Raw genomic sequence first — 20,520 nt, forward strand, 5'->3', positions numbered from 1 at the left:
ACCAATCTCAACTTACCTAGCCAATTTGGAAGATTGAGTCTCAAATATGGTTGCTTGGCAGTTTGGTTTAGCCCATGCCAATTAGATCAATCATGTGATGGTTAATTAGATGAGATCTAAACACAAATCTCTCCATAAATATTAAGTCCAATGGTCTTCCACTATTGTAGATGTGCGGACGTGCTACCGGCATTGATTGTTCTCGACTGGTCACAGTGGTTTAGTTGCATCGAGAATACACAACCACTCTATTAGCAAAGAGTTGCTCCTGGATAAAGATGGGGTTGGATCCAATAACTGTTAGGTGAGAGACCCAATAATGGCTTTGCACCTGCTTGTGAACGGTGGGTCTGACTTAACTAAGAAGTGTGGGCAATAACTGTTAGGTGGGCCCACATAACTTAGAGACCAAGTCACTGCAACATGCTTAGAGAAGCATCTGAGTAAAGTGTTGTCCCTACATTGGTGTTCATTTATGTTACTAATAACTATTAGGTGATGTACACGATATCGGTGGAACTGCAGACCCACTAGAAACCCAATTATTATATTAGGATTTTCGTTTCTCCATCCAGAGAGTGTGAGAGATCTGATAAAATAGTGAGTGTTGGGTATAAAATACCCTCAGCCAAAGTTCTCAGTGGGATTGACCCTTGCAGGCTCCGTCCCCTGGCGCGCTGCAGTAACGGTCGGACTTCAGCCGGCAGACCTTCGCCCCCTAGCGCGCTGCAGTAACGGCCGCGATTTTGCTCTACTCCCTGCAGCAGATTCCACGCGGCTCCACCATTCCACGACCCTGCTCCACCTCCTGCGATGGATTCCACGCGGCTCCATCACTCCCTGGCAGGCCGTAATAATGGCCACGGTCCTGCTCCACTTCCTGCGATGGATACCGCGCAGTTCTTCTATCCTCTGGCAAGTCACGACAATGGACGCCGCTCCGCTTCTCGTGGCAGACTCCACGTGGCACGCCCCGATAGTAGCCACGGGTCCACCCCACTACTCTTTGCAACAAACTTTTCCTGAGTCTGGGCGGCCCACTGCCAGACGGTTACAGGCATCACTATCAATTTGTTGCCCCCTCCGTCTATAAAAGGGGAAACCCCCGATTCGTTATTCTATAAGCTCTCGTTCTTTACCTAGAAACTCTGCTAAAATTTTTCATTCGAGCACTCCATTCTTGTTGAGGCAGAGAACTGACTTGAGCATCGGAGGGTCTTGCCGGAGCAACCCCACCTCCGATTTAGACTTCTTTTGCAGGTCCCGGCGGCGATCGCGACTCCCTCGACTCCAGCTTCTCCGGCACAAGCGGATTTTTGCACCAACAGTGAGAGTTCTTTTTTTTACATCTAAAAGTCTCTAGAGTAAATTATAAAATAAGTACAAATATTTAATTAAAATTTTTATTCCCTGATATTTATTGTGTCAATTTTCAACCCTCTAGCTCAAATCTTAGATACCAACTGTTTAACTGAAATCAATTATATAGACTGGCTCACAGACCTAAGAATTATTCTTAAGTTTTAAAAAAATTAAGCAATATTCTCTACCAGATTATTCTGATGTTAACAACCTGTCCAACCCAAAGTCAATGAGCTATACTTGATGAGTAGATGGACAATGACAATAAAGATAGGTGCTATATGTTAAAGTCCATATTTGATGAACTCCAATATATGCATGAGCATATGTTCACTGGCAACAACACATTGATTCATCTACAAGTGTTATGAGGTGATCAGAGTTGTACAGCGCATGAGATGCATAATGGCCATTCAGTCTATGATCGTTATTTGGTAATGATAAAAAATATTAAGGAGCTTAAAAGGCTCGACATGACCATGCATAAAGAATTACTTATAGATTTGATCCTGTGATCTCTGTTTAGTTTATATGGATAGTTTATGGTAAACTACCATATGAATGAATCTCTTGGCATCTCATCTGAATTGGTCAAAATATTGCTAACAAAGGAACCTTGAAAGAGTTCAAAGATAAATACCTGGAGAGCCTAAAGAAACAAAGACACGTCTAGAGTAGACATGTCGAAATTGCTCAATACCATCCTTACGATTTCTTTTCTCCTAGTTGAGTTTTGGACCCTAGTGTAGAGTCTATAGGAAGGTAGATGGCTAAGGAAGCAACACTTGAAATTATCAATAAGGCAAGAGTTGCTGCTGTGGCCATGGGTATTTGTCCTTTGTGATTATCGTTTGGATTTAAATCCTAGAGACAGTCTCTATCATTTGCATGGTGATGCATCCGTGAACTTAATTGAGTAAGCAGTGAATGTCATTAGATCTGAGAGATCCAGAGTTAAGATAAAACTTGGGTATATATGGAACCTTAGGCTAAGTTATATAGGAGAAGAAATAATCAATAGACTAGAAAAATATGGGCTTTTGGGCTCATTGACTATTTAGTCATATCTAATTTGTGTATCATCTCTTTGAAATATGATCAAGCTACTCTTGTGGGACAAGAGGAAAAAGACCACTGAGATACTTATCTTGGTACACATTTGATGTGTGTAGCCCATATGATGTGCTAACAAAGAGAATTATCTTTACTTCGTTACCTTTACCAATGATCAATCATGGTATGTATAAGTATATGAGATACAAATCTGAAATTTTTGAAAGGTTCAAATAATTCAGATGTAAGTAGAGAAGCAAATCAAAAAATTTTTAAAGGTACTTTGATTGGATCGAGGATGCAATATCAAAGAAAAAAATTTCTCAGTTATCTCATAAAATGGCATAAGTTTCATATTGGACCCCTCTTAGTACATCTCAGCTCAACGAGATAGTTAAGAAGAGTTATGGGATTGTATGAGATATGGTTCGGTCCATGATAGAATTTATTGATTTATTTTATTTCTTTAGGAACATGCGTTCTTTCTATAGAATTGGATTCTCTCTAAATCTGTTCTTACCACACCGTATGAGATATGGCATAGTAAGAACTGAATCTCGATTATTTCAAGATTCAAGAATGTCCAGCCTGTGTCGAGAATAGTAGGTGGATATGTTAGAGGATAGATATATAAAGCTCATCCTAAAAGAGTTTGGGATACTACTTTCTAAAAAGATCAGAATGTGATTGTGATCTGACATGCTATCTTCTTGAAAAATTATTTAACCATGATGAAGTAGTAAGAGGAAAGTTAAGTTCGAAGAGAATGTCTCTGAAGAGCAATGAACTATAAGACCTAAAGAACCTATTCATGATGAGCCAATAGATGCTATATTCCTCCTCCACCTCGTACACATAGTAGGATCTCCAATTCTCTCGAAAGGTACTTGGGTATGCTTAACAGAAGATGTAGAAAAAATTATTTCTCATAGGAGATAGGGAATATAAAGATGATCCCAAAATCTACAACAAGGTGATGTTAAACATCGACTCCAAGAAAGAATGTGAATTAGCTTTCCTGACTAGATATCTTTTGAAGATTTCTATATGGAGTAGCTTATGGATTTCACTTCTTGTGATAGGAGATCACAAAGTCTACAATACTCTTGGAGTTGGAACATTCTTTTCGATGATTTGATCAAATTGTTTGATCAAAAATGAGGAATAATGTGTTTCCAAAAGGGTCAGTGGGAGTGTCCAATACTGACATCAGTTAAAATATGATTGTATATAGAATTATCTATGAAAGACACAAAGCAAGCATCCTATATTCTAAGAATATAAAGATCTATAGACATAGATGCAATTGGATGCTTCTGTTTTCACAGATAAAGTACAGAGAGTAGATGTTGAAAGGATTCAGCATAGAAATCTTGGAGAGGGGTCCGCTACCCTCTTGGGCATAGATGTATGCCATATAATGTACTTAAACTGATATAGTACTATGAATGTCATGAGTAGATATCAGTTGTATCTAGACTGAGAGTACTAGATTACTATAAAGACATCCTTAAATACTTAAGAAGAACTAAAAATTTATTCTTAATTTGAAAAAGGATCAAAGCTAGGAGTGGGAGGATACACCAATTCAGATTTTATATCTGATGTTAATGGTAGAATATCTACTACATGGGTGTGTTCATGTCGATATCTTGAAAGAGTTCCAAGCAATTGATTGATGGAAGCTGAGTACATTGTAGATGTGTAGGATGTGTTCTGACTCTAATGTTAGTTACAGAATTTGATGTCATACCATCAGATGCCGTGATAATATACTGCAAAGACAATGACACCATAGCCCTTGCAAAGGAGCCTAGGTCTCACCAGATATCTAGGCACATAGAACAACAGAATACGCGACTACCTCAAGTAGAAATACATAGAGGTGTAGAGAGCAAACTCTACAAGAGATGTAGTTGACCCACTGGTAAATCACTTAGCTAGCCAAAGATTAAAGCTTGTCTTGAGAAGATGGAGCTTGGTACATGGCAGATTGGTTTTAGTACAAGTGGAAGATTGTTGGATGTATGCCTTAGAAGCCAATCTTGGCTGATGCATATTATATTTTTAGGATATATTTTTATACTTTATGGGTATTTATATGACCATTCATGTTTTATGTGTCCATGAATCATCTAAGGGATTAACAAGATGAAGACACATATTCTCAAAGAGTTGAGAATTTGAGACATATGCCATTGATGGTTAATTCTAAAATTGCTCCTGGTCATAGGATCATCATGGGGATGGTGATTGATCTAGATAGACCAATGCACAGATCACTTCCTTCAGACAGATGGATCTCAAGTCTATGGTATAGTGACATTGGAGCGAGAGTGCAAGGGATTGTTAGAGAATAACTAGCACTGAGCGTGACCAACACAAAAAGTCACATGGATGTCTGCTCACTCATTAGTGATTTTTTCAATGCTGCAGTTGTATGACTGATCCTTTAACTTGTGGTACTACAGCTGCTCGCAGTGAGGTTGCTGGAGTTTGACTATACATAAACATGGGTCTCAATGAGCCCTTGTAGTGGATGTTGGCGACAGTTGGTCCACTGTAGGAGTAGGGTGTACACCTAGATGGGATCTATTGTCGAGCTATGCAACCCAAGATGGGGGGTGAATTGGATTTTTAAAAATTTAAAGTTAATTTATAACTATGAAAATTTTATAACAATAAGCAGGATAAATGTGGAGAGTGAAATTTATGCAAGGTGTAGAAGTTGGATGCAAGAATGCAAGAAGATAAGAAAATTTAAAAGGAGAGTAAGTAAGCACAACACAAACAAAAAGGTTTATAGTGGTTCGATGCCAACTTTGTACCTACATCTACTCCCTAAGCTCCTACTTGAGAATTTAAATCCACTAAATCGTATTCAACCCGAATACAACGTCGGAACCTCCGACTCTAGCTATTCCAAGCTAGAACACTTATTTTCTAGGTACAAACCAATCCAATACAATTCGATTCAAGTTTCGGATCAACCTTTCAATGTTTTGTAATCTTTCCAAAATGAAATATCAATTCAAAAATAGAATATAACAGTGAATCACATAGAAATACAGATGTAGCTCCTTTAATGAGCAAATAAAGCTTTAAATACACTTTACACAATAAGAAGCAAGCTTTTTTGATTTCCCTCAAGGTGGTTGAAGACTTGAATAAGCTCTTGAGGGGTTGGTGAACTTGAAATAAAAGCTTCTTTAACTTCAAGAGGGCTCTTGCTTGGGGTTGAAATGAATGCTTGAAGAACCTCTCCAAAACCTTTGTTGATTCCCTCCTTTAAGTACCTTTTATAACTTCAAATGATGGTGAAGAGTAATCTGGGCTGAAATAGAGCTGTTGGAGTATATTAAATGGGCATTAAATGCAGCCAAAATGAGCTAAAAATTAGCCGTTGCAGAGTTTTTCCGTCGTAGGGGTCAACTCATAGGGTCGACTCATGCATAGGGATCGACTCATAGGATCGACTCATGCACAGGGGTCGACTCATTGGGTCGACTCATATGGTGCAGAACAAAAACTGACAGTTCTGTATCTTTGACTTGCACAGCAACAAAGGTCAACTCATAGGGTCGACTCATGGGATCGACTCAATTGGGTGTGCCAGCTAAAAATAACGTGCCATTCAGCCCCTTTTGATATGAGTCGACTCATGGGGTCAACTCAATTTTATAAACATGATTTTCTTTCAAAATACACATTCAAAAATATTGAAATTGCCTTCAATAGATTATAAATCTTCTGTTCTAGCTCTTGAGGCTTCCGAATCAGAATTTGATGAAATTATGATTTTGTCTTTGAAATACAATAAATCTTTTTTCAAGCTAAAATCATTAGTAACCCCCTCCAATACTTTGTAATCATCAAAATCAATTCAAGGAGCAACAATCTCTCCCTTTTTGATGATGACAAAATACTTGAGCAAAAGCATATATAAAGCATTGAACATGAATTTCAAATTTATGAAGATGCATCACTTAAATATCTTATCCAATTATTTAAATAAAATGTATCATGAGAAGTTTAAAGATCAATTTGAAATTTGCTTATAAGTTCATTTGCTTTGAAAATTAGATAAAAAAAAGCTGACGATTTTGGTTCTTTGACACATTTGCTTAACAATTTTGCTTATTACTAATTTCTTTATTGCTAATTGCTCATTTCTTTATTACTTATTGCTCAATCTTGATTTTGATTCTCTACTCCCCCTTTTTGATAGTATCAACTAAGATTCTCTACTCCTCCTTTTAAGGGATCTTAAAAGGATAAATTTTCTTTACTCCTCCTTTTTGATAGCATCAATTAAGATCTTAAGAGATTTTAAGGATAGAGAAAAGAAAAGAAAGATAACAAAAAGGACATATTTTCTTTACTTCTTCACTTCTCTCCCTTTTTGATACCATATTTTACTTCTTTACTCCCCCTCTTTGATTATTTATTTCTCAACTCCCCCTCATTATAGTAGACATAAAGGATATATCAATTTGCTCATCCAGAAGATATTGCAATTCATAGTATTTCACAGCACAAATATGAGTTATTTTTTATATCTCATAATTAAAATAATTCAATTTGATTCCAATCATAAATATTCATTGAAAGTCAAAGCATATATATATATTTAAAAAGTGATTGAATACATAGGTGTTCCAATACATATGAGTTAACTCAAAATACAAAAGTCTTGGATAGAAACTATCCAAGAGTTAATTAGCCAACAAATACAAGGCCCATAAGATAGATCCTAGACATAAAAGATTAACTAATCTAGATCTAATAGAGGTCATGGCTAGAGGGATCAGAATCTGAAGAGTCAGAAATATGATGAGGAGATGTAGGATCAAATCCACGGGCACGACCTCAACCACGTCTGCCTCGACCACGGGTAGAGGTACCAGCATGAGTAGAGGGGTGAGAGGATCCTGGAGCCTGAGAAGCTACGGACTGTACTATAAGAGAAAGTCTGATGGTATCCAAAAGATCCAAGGCTCTCGATATAAACTGTATCAGGGTACTGAACTGAGTAGAAGCATTCTCACTGGAGCCCCTGATCTCTCTCCTCAAGAAGTCAAAACCACTCTCTAAGACTCCTCAAAGTCTAGCCGCCTCTGCAGTTAGGTCTGAGACCTCTGTGATATCCTCATGCGGTTGGGGATGGGCTAAAGCTAACACTTGCCCCTGCAAGTCTAATACTCTGCCTATCAATCTCAAAATACATCCCTCAAGCTACTTAATGCGTACCGATCGATCAGTAAGCATCTGAAAAATAGTAGAGATATGAGGGATCAAAGTCTGATCTGAGTCATCCTGGGATGTCAATCTCTGAGCAAAGATTGAAGTGGCAAACTGTTGAGATAAAATAGAGGCAACACATTGGGACATCATCTTAATCTGATCATCTGCTAGTCTGAACTATGAAGGATATGCCCTGCTCTCTAACTGTAAAACTGAAGCATGCCTCCTCACAGACTCTGAAGGACCAGCCTTGTGATCAAATATGAACTGAATATCTAGAGATGCTCTGTGATCACAAAGAGGTGAAGATGATCCCTCCTCCTCTGCTCTATCCTCTGCTCTCTCCTCAACACCCTTTGACCAACCACCATCAGTCTTAGAAAAACCTATCCGATGCATGTTGGGAATAGTGTCCCAAAGCCAATCGTCAGTTTGTTGATGGTTGTGCTCATTCTTGTATTAGTATATGAATTATAAATAAATAAAAGTTATTTTGGAATTTTTCATCCCAAATTATTTCATCTTCTAATGAACTCCTGTGTTGTGGTGAAGTCCTTAGGACTATTTAGACTCGATAAAGGAGGATTTGTCATTTAGTCCTTAAACCTGTTCGCGACCAAATGATACGTTGTTACCAAGGACGACAACATTTATCAAGCGAGGTCGTTGTGTGCCATATGGGTTGGTTGTCCTCTTAACCAAGGAGTGTGGAGACATTGGTATGGCATACAGGTGAGATGTAAGGGTACATCTACACTGAACGTGACTGACTTTGGAGCTATTTCTGCTGTCAAGATTTGCTCCGATGGGATATGGGTATAACTGTCCCTCCGACCTGAGACCGTCATGGTGACTTGCAAGCAACTCACTGCACTTAGGCACTGGACTACCTGAATTTCTAATTCAGTGATGGAAGGCTGCTGGGTGTAGTCAAGTACTTGACTTGTTGGTGCGTGTGTCAAGATAAGATTGACAACTCCAGTTTAGGAGCTGTGTATAGTCATGTTTCAATTTAGCAAAATCTTAGCCAGGGTAGTCCTAGTGAGGAGTCACAGGACTGATTGAGTTGAGCATGATTTGGATGATAGAATCAGGGTTGACAGTTTAATCCTGAGTCATCCTAAACACAGGGGTCAAAAGGAATGAATTATACAGTAACCATATTCACGTAGTTTCTGAGTATTGTGATTGTAACTATTCAACCTATTCAGACGTCGGGTACCATTGCTAGATGGTCACTTCGATTAGTACAGGAATTGGTTTCTGTGCTACCGACTTAGGTTCGAACCTGTGGGGTCACACACATTAGAGGTTCTTATTTGATCTGATGGCTGATGAAGAGTTCTAATGCTCATGGACTATGAGTCCTATATGTCTAGACTCTGTGATCGAGAATCAAGATTTTCTGATCATGAGTACCATACATTTTGGGTATCGGGATCAAGAGTCCCACTGGTTTGGGACTTTTTGATCAGGATTTCATATCGATGGACTCTGATGCCCGATTGCCCATTGAATTTGGACTCAATATTTATGAGAGATTTAATTAGTAATTTGATCACTAATTAACTCAATTTGATTGAGTAATTATTTTTGGATCAAGTCCAATTGAATTGGATTCAGTTGGATTTGACCCGATTAGGTTAAGTGTTGACCTAATCGCTAAGGTATTTTGGTCACTGATTTGATCAGGGATTGAGCTTAGTCAATTCTTGATTTGATTAGGATTTTATTGAGCCTAATTAAGCCTAATTAAGTTGGGTTTAACTTAGTCTAATTGTGCCTAACCTATTTTGATTAGGTTGGCTCAATTAGGTTGAAACCACTTTGACCACATCTCCCTGCGCCACCTCTCTTACTTGCACCCATTTGAATTCACGAGAAATGAGTTCTCATGAATTTTCTCCCATGCAGAAGCCATCCCACGCCCCTTCTTTGTGCACCATTTTGAATGGATAAAGATGAGATTGGTTGGCCATTCAAATTCAAAAGATGTTTGAATTTGAATGGTTAACAAATCCCTGCGCCACCCCTTTATTTTGTGTGCCACTTCTTCCACACGAGAAAAGGTTTCTCGTGAAAAATTATCCATGCACAAAGTAGCCCACACCCCTCTCTTCTCACGCCAAGAGTGGATAAACATGAGTTGGTTGCATTTGAATTTAAATTCGATTTGAATTCAAATGAGCAACCACTTATCTTTATTCTCTCACGCGAAGAAAATACTACAAAGACACATTTTGCACTGTTTTTAAAAGGAAGAGAAGATAAGGCATGCACTAATCTGATCCTAGGGAGAAGGGTGGTGTGAGAAAGTTTTTTTGCATGAGAAAAGAAAAGAAAAGGAGAGAAAAGAAAGAAACAGAGTGGGCGCAAGTTTCTTCGGTGAGTACCTCGGCCTAGGGTTCGAAAAGTGAGAAAGTGAGCTACAAATGTCGTGAGCCCACCAAACTTTAGGGAGAGCTTCATCAACCTCTCTACTATATCTGTTGATGATCCAGAGTATCTAAAAAGTTGACAGATCAAGATCGAAGGAGTTCGATCAGCATCGACCGTCAAAAGGGTTCTGCGACGAACTAGCATTCATCAGGAGCCGATCAGATCGGGAGCTTCATGTGGATGATCCACAGAGGTCAGACATACTGTGTGGCTATGTTGCGATGATCAACCATCCCGATGGTGATCAGATTGCGGCGATCGACTATCCGCACTAAGGTAATGTGTTTTGAACACATAACAGTAAAATATTTACTGTAGAAGTTTAAATTTTAAATTTAAATGCATGCTATTTATATCATATTTAGATCCTTGTGTAAGGTTAATTTATATTAATTAATTATACTAATTAATAATTTCCACTATAAAATTATAATTTTGAAAAAGTTTTAAAATTATCATTTTACCCTTGCACCGTTTTTCCCATAATGCAGTGGTGGCGGTTGATGGTGTCGGAATGAGATAGTCTAGCAACTACCTCCCCCTCAAAACTAACTCCGAACCTTCTAAAAACTAGGGTGAGTGCCATACCAAAAGGCAAGTGAGCCTTGGACCTGTTCAGGGTCTCTCTCATAGCCTCAAACATCAATGCGGGAAGGTTCAGGGGGGTCGTGTGATCATATGGTACATAATGCAAATGTTCCTACCAGATAAAAGGTCGTATCTACCACTCCTAGGGATAAATAGTTTGGTTACTAAGTGATGTAATAGCCTCATCTCAACAGAAAGAATTTTTACTTCCAATTTATTTAAACTTCCAGTATAAGTTCTCCCTAAGATAATATTAATTCCTTCTTCTTTAATTGGGAGCTCTATATTGATATAGCCTTCACAAGGCAAATGCAGTATCTATCCCAAATGTACTGGATCAAGAATAACATCAACACCTTTTATTGTAAATTTCACTGTTCCATTGCTATAGCTCAAATTTAAGTAAACTTTCCTGACTAGATCGACATAAGTATTTTCTTTTAAAGAGCAGTAAAATTCTTATCGTTGATTCTTAATCTTCGATCCAATAGTGAACCCTTCTTTTTTTAAAAACTTAAAATTAATATTTTTTTTTGGATTTCACTTTTCGATCAGAGAGAGATACTTTGCCTGGGCTGATTGGAGACTGAGTAGAAGCTGAAGCAGGATCTAGAGCTAGGATTGGAGCAGGAGAGGGCTCGACTGCTAATCTCTTTTTGTACATACTCTCTTCCAATCTGCGAACAGATTTTCTCCTCTGTGGTAGCTTCATTTTGGGAGCCATTTGGACAAAAGAGACTTGCAAGGAGCTTAGGAGACAAAATGAGAAGTAGAGAGGAAATGATTTTAGAAGAAAAAAAAGCAAGGATTTGGAGAGTTAAATCACCAGTTTAGAGAAGAGAGGATGATTCTAGGGCAAGCTCAAACCGCCCCAAATGAGGAAAGAAGAGGAGAGGAACTTGGTTCCTAAACGGGCGATTTGAAGAGTGAAAATAGATGGGAGGAGAGATTTGAGAGAAATCTTTGGTTTGAGGGAGAAGAGATGGAGAGCTTTAGGTTCGGTGGGAGGAAGAAGACGAAGGGCTGAGTCAGCTCAAGAAAAAATTCTCAATAAGAAGAGAGCGCCCGAAGGGTTTTGACAAAATTACAAGTTTATCCTAGGATCGACCTTGGGGTTTGACTCATGGCACAAAAAAATTCAAAAGAATGATGAAACAATTTTGAAAAAAAAATTGAAACTCTGAGAGAAAGATGTTTACCCAGATATTGATCATGTGAAGGATAGTTTTGAGCTTTTGAGCCCAAAAAAAAATGAGAGTTGAGCTCAATAGATTTGGTTCAATGAATTTTTGGGATTAAGAATTTGGAATCAGAGAGATACTTAAGCTGATGGACCAAGGATTCCTAGTTCTCTCCTAATTTTATAAAATTTATCTTTACTTAAGGCCTTGGTAAAGATGTCAGCCAATTATTTTTCAGTACCAACATAATCAAGAATTATATCTTTATTTTAGACATGTTCTCTTATGAAATAATATCTAATTTCAATATGTTTTGATTTAGAATGTTGAATTAAATTTTTAGTTAGATTTATAGTACTAGTATTATCACATCTTATGGGAGTTTCATTGAGTTTGATGTCAAAGTCCTCAAGTTGTTGCTTAATCCATAAGATTTGAGCACAGTAACTTCCGGCTGTAATGTATTCGACCTCGACCGTAGACAGTGCTACCGAATTTTGCTTCTTGCTAAATCAAGAGATTAAGTTAACTCCAAAAAATTGGCAAGTTCCACAAGTATTTTTTTTATCTAATCTACATCTAGCAAAATTGATATCTGAATATCCTATTAAGTCAATTAATGAGTCCTTAGAATACCATAGTCCTAGAGTTTGTGTACCATTTAAGTATCTAAGGATTCTTTTAACTGCATTCAAGTGTGATTCTTTTGGATTTGATTGAAAACGAGCACAAAGATAAATACTAAACATAATATCTGGTCTACTAGCAGTTAAATACAATAGAAAACCAATCATGTCTCTATAAAATTTTAAGTCTACATTTTTACCTCCTTCGTCCTTGTCAAGCTTACATGATGACCTCATGGGTGAACCAATTGCTTTGGAGTTCTCCATTCCAAATCTTTTAAGTAGTTCTCTTGTATACGTACTTTGGGTGATGGAGATTTCTTCCTTTGTTTGTTTGATTTGGAGTCCGAGGAAGAATGTAAGTTCTTCCATCATGCTCATCTCGAACTCCCCCTGCATGAGCTTAGCAAAATCTTGACAAAGAGCTTCATTAGTAGATCCAAAAATAATGTCATCTACATATATTTGAATAACTAAGATATCATCTTGATTTTTTTTAATGAAAAGAGTTGTATCTACATTTCCTCTTAAAAAACCATTATTAAGTAGAAATTTGCTTAGCCTTTCATACCAAGCCCTAGGTGCTTATTTCAAATCATATAATACTTTATTTAATTTAAAATTATGATTAGAAAAAGTATGATTTTCAAAATCTGAAGGTTGTTCTGTTAGATGTGTGCTCTAGATGCCAGATTGGCTGACACATTCCTGTACAAATCTAAGGATAAATTTATAATTTTGACTATAAATCAATAAATGAGTTATTCTTCTATCACATTGTGTATATTATGTTGTGATATATTCTTTGAGTTAGTAGGAATATCAATTCATATTTTCAAGAGTTGAAAATTTAAGGCATGAATTTACATAACTAACTCATAAACAGCTCCTGACCATAGGATCATCACGAGGATGGTGATCGATCCAGAAAATTGGTGTACAATTACTTTGTTAGGGTAGATGTGTCTTGAGTCTACGATGTGGAGACACTGAAGCAAGAGTACAGATATTCGTTGAGAATGAGAGTACTGAGCGTGACCATATCGAGCAGTCATAAAGAAGTCTATCTTCTCGTCAATGACTAGCTCGATGCTATAGTTGTGTGTCTAGTTCTTTGACTTGAGGTGCATCGACAGTTTACCTTGAGTGTGTTATAGTTTGACTACACCATAACTCGATCTTCTAGCTATTTGGAATCCTGAGGTGTATGTTGGATGTAGCACATTCATTGTAGGAACTAGGTCGCACCAAGATGGGATCTATCGTCTCGGTAGATGAGAGGAGTAGTCCCATGATGATCGAAAGATTGAGTCCTTAAGCCCATGGCCATGACAGAGTGAAATAATAAAAAAGAGTTTTCTATTAGGGTTTCACATCGGACTCAGATCGATCGATTGATTCATATGACTGATGTTGGGTTTGACGAGTTCACCTTAACCCTAATTCAGTCGGGACTCATGATAGAGGAACTTAATCACATAGGTAGCTGCACCGAGAGGTTCATCTTCAATTCTGATGGGTTGCCATCATATACTACTAGGTATCACTGATGGATTTTGAGAGCAATTAAAATGATCTTAGATCGATTATTCTAATTGTATGAATCAGAAGAGTTCTGGTCCATCGAAAGGAGTTTCGATAATGTCGATGATGAGATCACGACATGTCTCATTACCATACAGAATTGAACCTAACTGGGTCACACTAACAAGGGTTAGGATCTGGATGTCATCAATTGGGCTAGCCCAATTGATTTGGATTAGATCCAAATAGGTTCAAGAAAATCATGCTAGCACACGATTGAGCCTAACTTTCTCCTCGTGTAATCTTTTCTATCTCGACTGAGCCAAATATGATTTGACTCACCCAGAGAACTTTGAGAAGATTTTTATCAGTCTAAATGAAGCTTGTCTAGCTTAAAAAAATTTTGTCTTAATTCATGAGATGAATTTAAGATAACACCTGCTAATTCCTGTCACCTGCCATTTTCATTTTAGAACATCTGTCAAATATTGACATATGGGTCTTAAACTGAAGGCCACTTGGCAAGAGCTCATTGGAGGATTTTTATGGAGTGTCCACATGCCAAATCTATATTAAATTGGGTTCCATAATCAGATTATGGCATGAGCCCAATTGGATTAAGTGGGCGCCCCAAGTGGATAAGGATGGAGAGTCTTGATCAACATAGACTAGTTGGCGCCAACCTTCCTTTGTGCTTATCCAAAGATGGTGCCAACATAGGAGAGACAGTGGGGGTTTTTATTTGATGTGATTAGATGATATCACTCCACCAATTAGAATTTTTTTGGATTTATTAAAATTTTTTGATTAGTCGAATGATGTGGCACTGCGCAGTGCAGTAGGGTCTATATAAACCCTGTCTGTGCCTAAGGTTTCATGTGATTTGTGCCAAACCCATCAAAGCTGCCACCCCCTTTTCTCTTCTCCACATCCCATCTATAGCTCTCCCTCTTCTCTTCACATCCAGTGTTGGACGTCCATCTGGCAAAGGTCTAAGGCGTGGTGACGCCTTGAACAGGAAGGCTGCAGGACTTCTTCGACAGGCTACTGCTCCAACTTCAGGAAGACTTTTGAAGATCTTTCTAATCAGATTTAGTTCTGATTTTTAGAGCATAGATTCATGAGGAGAAGATGATCTAGATCCTACCTAAGTGAATACTGGTAGAGGCCAGGCGATTGCATGGCTAAATCAGAACCTCAGGCTTGCTACGATCATCTACAGGGTAATCAGATTATCCTTGAGGTATTTCATATTTTCTCATATTTTTAGATTTATTTTTGAATTAATATCAGATAATTAAATTAGATCTAAAGATTTAGATCTAAAATAAATGTAGGATAAATTTTTTTTTAAATTATTCCATCCTAAATTTGATGAAATCTGGAAGATCCTACAAGAAAAAAGATAATTTTTTCTTCATGTTCTACATAAACTTCTTCAGCAATATATCCATTTAGAAAAGTACTTTTGACATCCATTTGGAATAACATAAAATTCATAAAGCAAGCATATGCAAGTACAAGATTAATTCCTTTTAATCTAGCAACAGGTACAAAGGTCTCATCAAAATCAATTCCTTCTTCTTGATTATAATCTTTTGCAACTAATCTTACTTTATTTCTTATCATATTTTCATGTTCATCCAATTTATTCCTATATACCCATTTCGTGCCAATTATTGAATAATTTTTAGGTCTTGATACTAAAGTCCATACATTATTTCTTTCAAATTGATTAAGTTCTTCTTGCATTGCATTTATCCAATTATAATCTTTTTCGACTTCATTTATGGTTTTAGGTTCAAGATGAGAGATAAAAGCAAAATGATTGAATGCATCTCTAAGTGAAGAGCGAGTTCATACACCATGTGTAGGATCACCAATGATTAGTTCCTTGGGATGATTATGATCATACCTCCATTCTTTGGGTAGATCATTTGTACCTAGAGGTTGTTCTTGTTGTTCTTCACCTTCCTCATTCTGTTTGTCTTCATGTTCTTCATCATCTTGAATCGTTGAGTCTTTTAGAGTGATCTCCTTCATCCCTTCTATAAGAAGATCTGCATCATCAATACCTTCATTCTTCCTTGAAGGAAGATCGTTAGTTTCATCAAAAGCAACATGTATTGACTCCTCTACTATTAAGGTTCTTTTATTGAAAACTCTAAAAGCTTTGCTAGAAGAAGAGTAACCAAGAAAAATTACTTCATCGGATTTTGCATCAAATTTTTCTAGTCTTTCTTTATCATTATTTAAAATAAAACATCGGCAACCAAAAATATAAAAATATGCAATGTTTGGTTTTCTTTCTTTCCAAAGCTCATAAGGAGTTTTCTTTAAAATTGGTCTAATTAAAACATGATTTAATATGTAATATGCCGTATTAATTGCTTCTACCCAAAAATATCTTAGAAGGTTGCTTTCACATAGTATGGTACGGGCTATTTCTTCAAGGATTCTATTTTTTCTTTCTACTATCCCATTTTATTGGGGTATCCTAGGCACTGAAAAGTTGTGGTCAATACATTTTTCATCATAAAACTTTTTAAAATCTTGATTTTCAAATTTGGTTCCATGATCACTTTGAATATTTTAAATTAAAAAATCTTTTTCATTTGTGACTTTTCGATAAAATTTAGAGAAAACATGAAAAGTTTCATCCTTATGTGCTAAAAAGAAGATCCATGTAAAATGAGAGAAATCATCAATAATCACAAAGCCATATCATTTTTCACCTAAACTAGTAGTTCTAGTGGGTCCAAATAAATCTATGTGTAATAGTTCTAATGGCCTAGAAGTTGAAACAATATTTTTAGATTTGAATGAGACTCATGTTTGTTTATCCATTTGGCATGCATCACAAATTCTATCCTTTTCAAAATTCAATTTGGGTAAGCCAATAATCAATTCCTTTTTGATAAATTTTGAAAGTGAATGCATGCTAATATGTGCAAGCCTACGATGCCAAAGCCAACTAGTCTCATTAATCTTCGCATTCAAGGCTATTAGGCATTGCATATTTATTTTGGAAAGATCATTCAAATCTACCATATAAACATTACCATATCTATGCCCAATAAATTTAATGCCTTTATTAATAGGACTAGTTACAATGCAAACTGAAGATTCAAAAATGATTTTGTATCCTTTATCACAAAATTGACTAATGCTCAATAGATTATGTTTCAAACCATTTACTAACAAAATATTTTTAATATACTTGGAGAGAGTGATACCAATGTTACCTGTACCGATGATTTTTTCTTTGCTATTGTCTCCAAAGATGACCATCCCTCCATCTTTTGCATCAAGTGTGATGAATTGAGATTCATCACCAGTCATGTGTCTTGAGCACCCGCTATCAAGATACCATTTTCGATTTATTCCTTGGAATGCAAGACACACCTACAAATAAAAATCAGATTTTAACTTTAGGTATCCAAATTTTTTTGGGTCCTCTTTGGTTAGTCATAATGGTTCCTTTTGGAATCCATATTTTCTTTACATTAGAATCTTCAGATTTGTTAGAAAAATATGAATAGGATTTGTGTCCTACTTTACCACATTTAAAGCAAGTCATATTTGAAAACTTATTGCATGATGAGTTTACAAAGATATTTTTCAAAAGTTTTTATTTCTTTAAAGCATTATATCCAAGACCGGCTTTATCATAAATGGCCTTTTGATTGTCAAGTATCATTTGAAGTTTATTTGAACTTAAAGTAAACTTTTCAACCATTGATTTTAACTTGACAATCTCATTTTTTAAGTTCAGATTTTCTTGAGACAAGATTAATTTTTCATTTGAAATAATCTCATTTTCTTTTAGTAAAGATTGATTCTTTGATTTCAATTCTTTGTTCTTTACCCCTAGCTTCTTTAGTTCATCAATTAGATTATAAAATGCTTCATGAAGTTTTTCAATGGTAAAGTCATTTGGAGTTTTAGTATTTATCTCATTTTCATGTGCCATAAATACAAGTTGGCTTGTTCATTTGAGTCTTCTTCTTCGAAACTTGACTCATCACTTCCGCTCCATGTAGCCATCATGGCCTTCTTCTTGTACTTCTTGAGACCCTTCTTCAGTTGTGGGCATTCAGACTTAAAGTATCCCGATTTCTTGCATTCATAACAAATAAGGGGTTGCTCCTTATCCTTCTCTTTGCTATGTTCTCCTTTTGTAGATGGCCTCTTCCTCATTCCTTGTCTTCTTTTCTTTAAAAACTTCTTAAACCTTCTAGTAATGAGGACCATTTCTTCATCCTGCTCTTCATTTTCTGTATCGTCGGATTCGTCATCAAGTTGAGCAGTAGATTTGAGGGCGATTATCCTCTTCTTTTTAACATCTTCTTTTTGATGTTGTTTCATGCTTAGCTCATGTGTCATCAGCGATCCTAGAAGCTTCTTCAAGGATAAGATATTTAGATCTTTGGCTTCTTAGATTGTCGTCACTTTGGCCTCCCAAGTCTTTGGTAAAGATCTAAGAATCTTTCTCATGAGATCGCTGTTAGAATAAGACTTACCAAGACTTTTTAAACCATTAATAATATCAGTAAAATGAGTAAATATTTTAGTTATAGATTCATCATGCTCCATTTTATAAAGTTCATATTTATGCACAAGCATGTTAATTTTTGATTCCTTCACTTGATTAGTTCCTTCATGAGTTACTTCTAATCTATCCCATATTTTCTTAGCTGACATGTATGTTGAAATATGATTGAATTCATTAGCATCCAGAGCACAATATAAGACATTCATGGCTTTTATATTAAGTTGAGCCATTTTCTTGTCAACCTTATCTCATTCTTTTTCGAGTTTGGTTGATTCCACACCATCAATTATTTTAGTGGGTGTGTGTGGTCCATTTACTATGATACTCTACATATCATAGTCAAGTGCTTGAATAAAGATTTTCATCTGAGCTTTTCAATAGGTATAATTTGACCCATTGAAAAGTGATGGTCAGTTTGTGGACTGCCCTTCGGCTAGTGAAGTGCCAACTTGAGTTGCCATAGATCTTTAGCTCTTTGATGGTTAAATCAAAATAAGGCTAGAGCACCGAGCTCTGATACCACTTGTTGCCCAGCTATGCAACCCAAGAGGAGGGGGTGAATTGGATTTCTAAAAATTTAAAGTTAATTTACAACTATGAAGATTTTATAACAATAAGTAGGATAAATGTGGAGAGAAAAATTTATGGAAGGTGTAGAAGTTGGATGCAAGAATGCAAGAAGAAAAAAAAATTTAAAAGGAGAGCAAGTAAGCACAACACAAGCAAGAAGATTTATAGTGGTTCAGTGCCAACCTTGCACCTACATCCACTCTCCAAGCTCCTACTTAGGAATTCAAATCTACTAAACCATATTCAACCCGAATACAACGTCAGAACCTCCGACTCTAGCTATTCCAAGCTAGAACACTTATTTTTTGGATACAAGCCAACCCAATATAATCTGATTCAAGGTTCGGATCAACCTTTTCACATTTTGAAACTCTTCCAAAATGAAATATCAACTCAAAAATAGAGTATAACAGTTAATCACACAGAAATACAGATGTAGCTCCTTTAATGAGCAAATAAAGCTTTAAATATACTTTACACAATGAGAAGCAAGTTTTTCTGATTTTTCTCAAGGTGGTTGAAGACTTGAATAAGCTCTTGAGGGGTTGGTGAACTTGAAATAAAAGCTTCTTTAACTTCAAGAGGGCTCTTGCTTGGGGTTGAAATGAATGCTTGAAGAACCTCTCCAAAATCTTTATTGATTTCCTTCTTTAAGTGCCTTTTATAACTTCAAATGATGGTGGAGAGTAATCTTGGCTGAAATAGAGCCATTGGAGCACATTAAATGGGCATTAAATACAGCCAAAATGGGCTAAAAACTAACCATTGTGGAGTTTTTCCATCACAGGGGTCGACTCATAGGGTCGACTCATGCATAGGGTCGACTCATGCATAGGGATTGACTCATGGGGTCGACTCATATGGTACAGAACAGAAACTAACAGTTCTGTATTTTTGGCTTGCACAGCAACAGAGATCGACTCATAGGGTCGACTCATGCATAGAGATCGACTCATGGGGTTGACTCAATTGGATGTGCCAGCTAAAAATAATGTGTCGTTCAATCCCTTTTGACATGAATCGACTCATGGGATCGACTCAATTTTATAAACATTATTTTCTTTCAAAATACACATCCAAAAATATTAAAATTTCCTCCAATAGATTACAAATCTTCTGTTCTTTCTCTTGAGGCTTCCGAATCAGAACTTGATGAAATTATGATTTTACTTTTGAAATACAATAAATCTTTTTTCAAGCTAAAATCATTAGTAACCCCCTCCAATGCTTTGTAATCATCAAAATCAATTCAAAGAGCAATAGGATCTATCGACCCTAGCAGAAGGGAGTAGTCCTATAAAATTTATGAAGCTGAGTCTTTAAGTCTATGGCCATAATAGTGTGATTAATGAAAAAGAGTTTCCATAAGAATCATGCA

Source organism: Elaeis guineensis, chromosome 4 (assembly GCF_000442705.2).
Source record: "Elaeis guineensis isolate ETL-2024a chromosome 4, EG11, whole genome shotgun sequence".
Lineage (NCBI taxonomy): Eukaryota > Viridiplantae > Streptophyta > Magnoliopsida > Arecales > Arecaceae > Elaeis > Elaeis guineensis.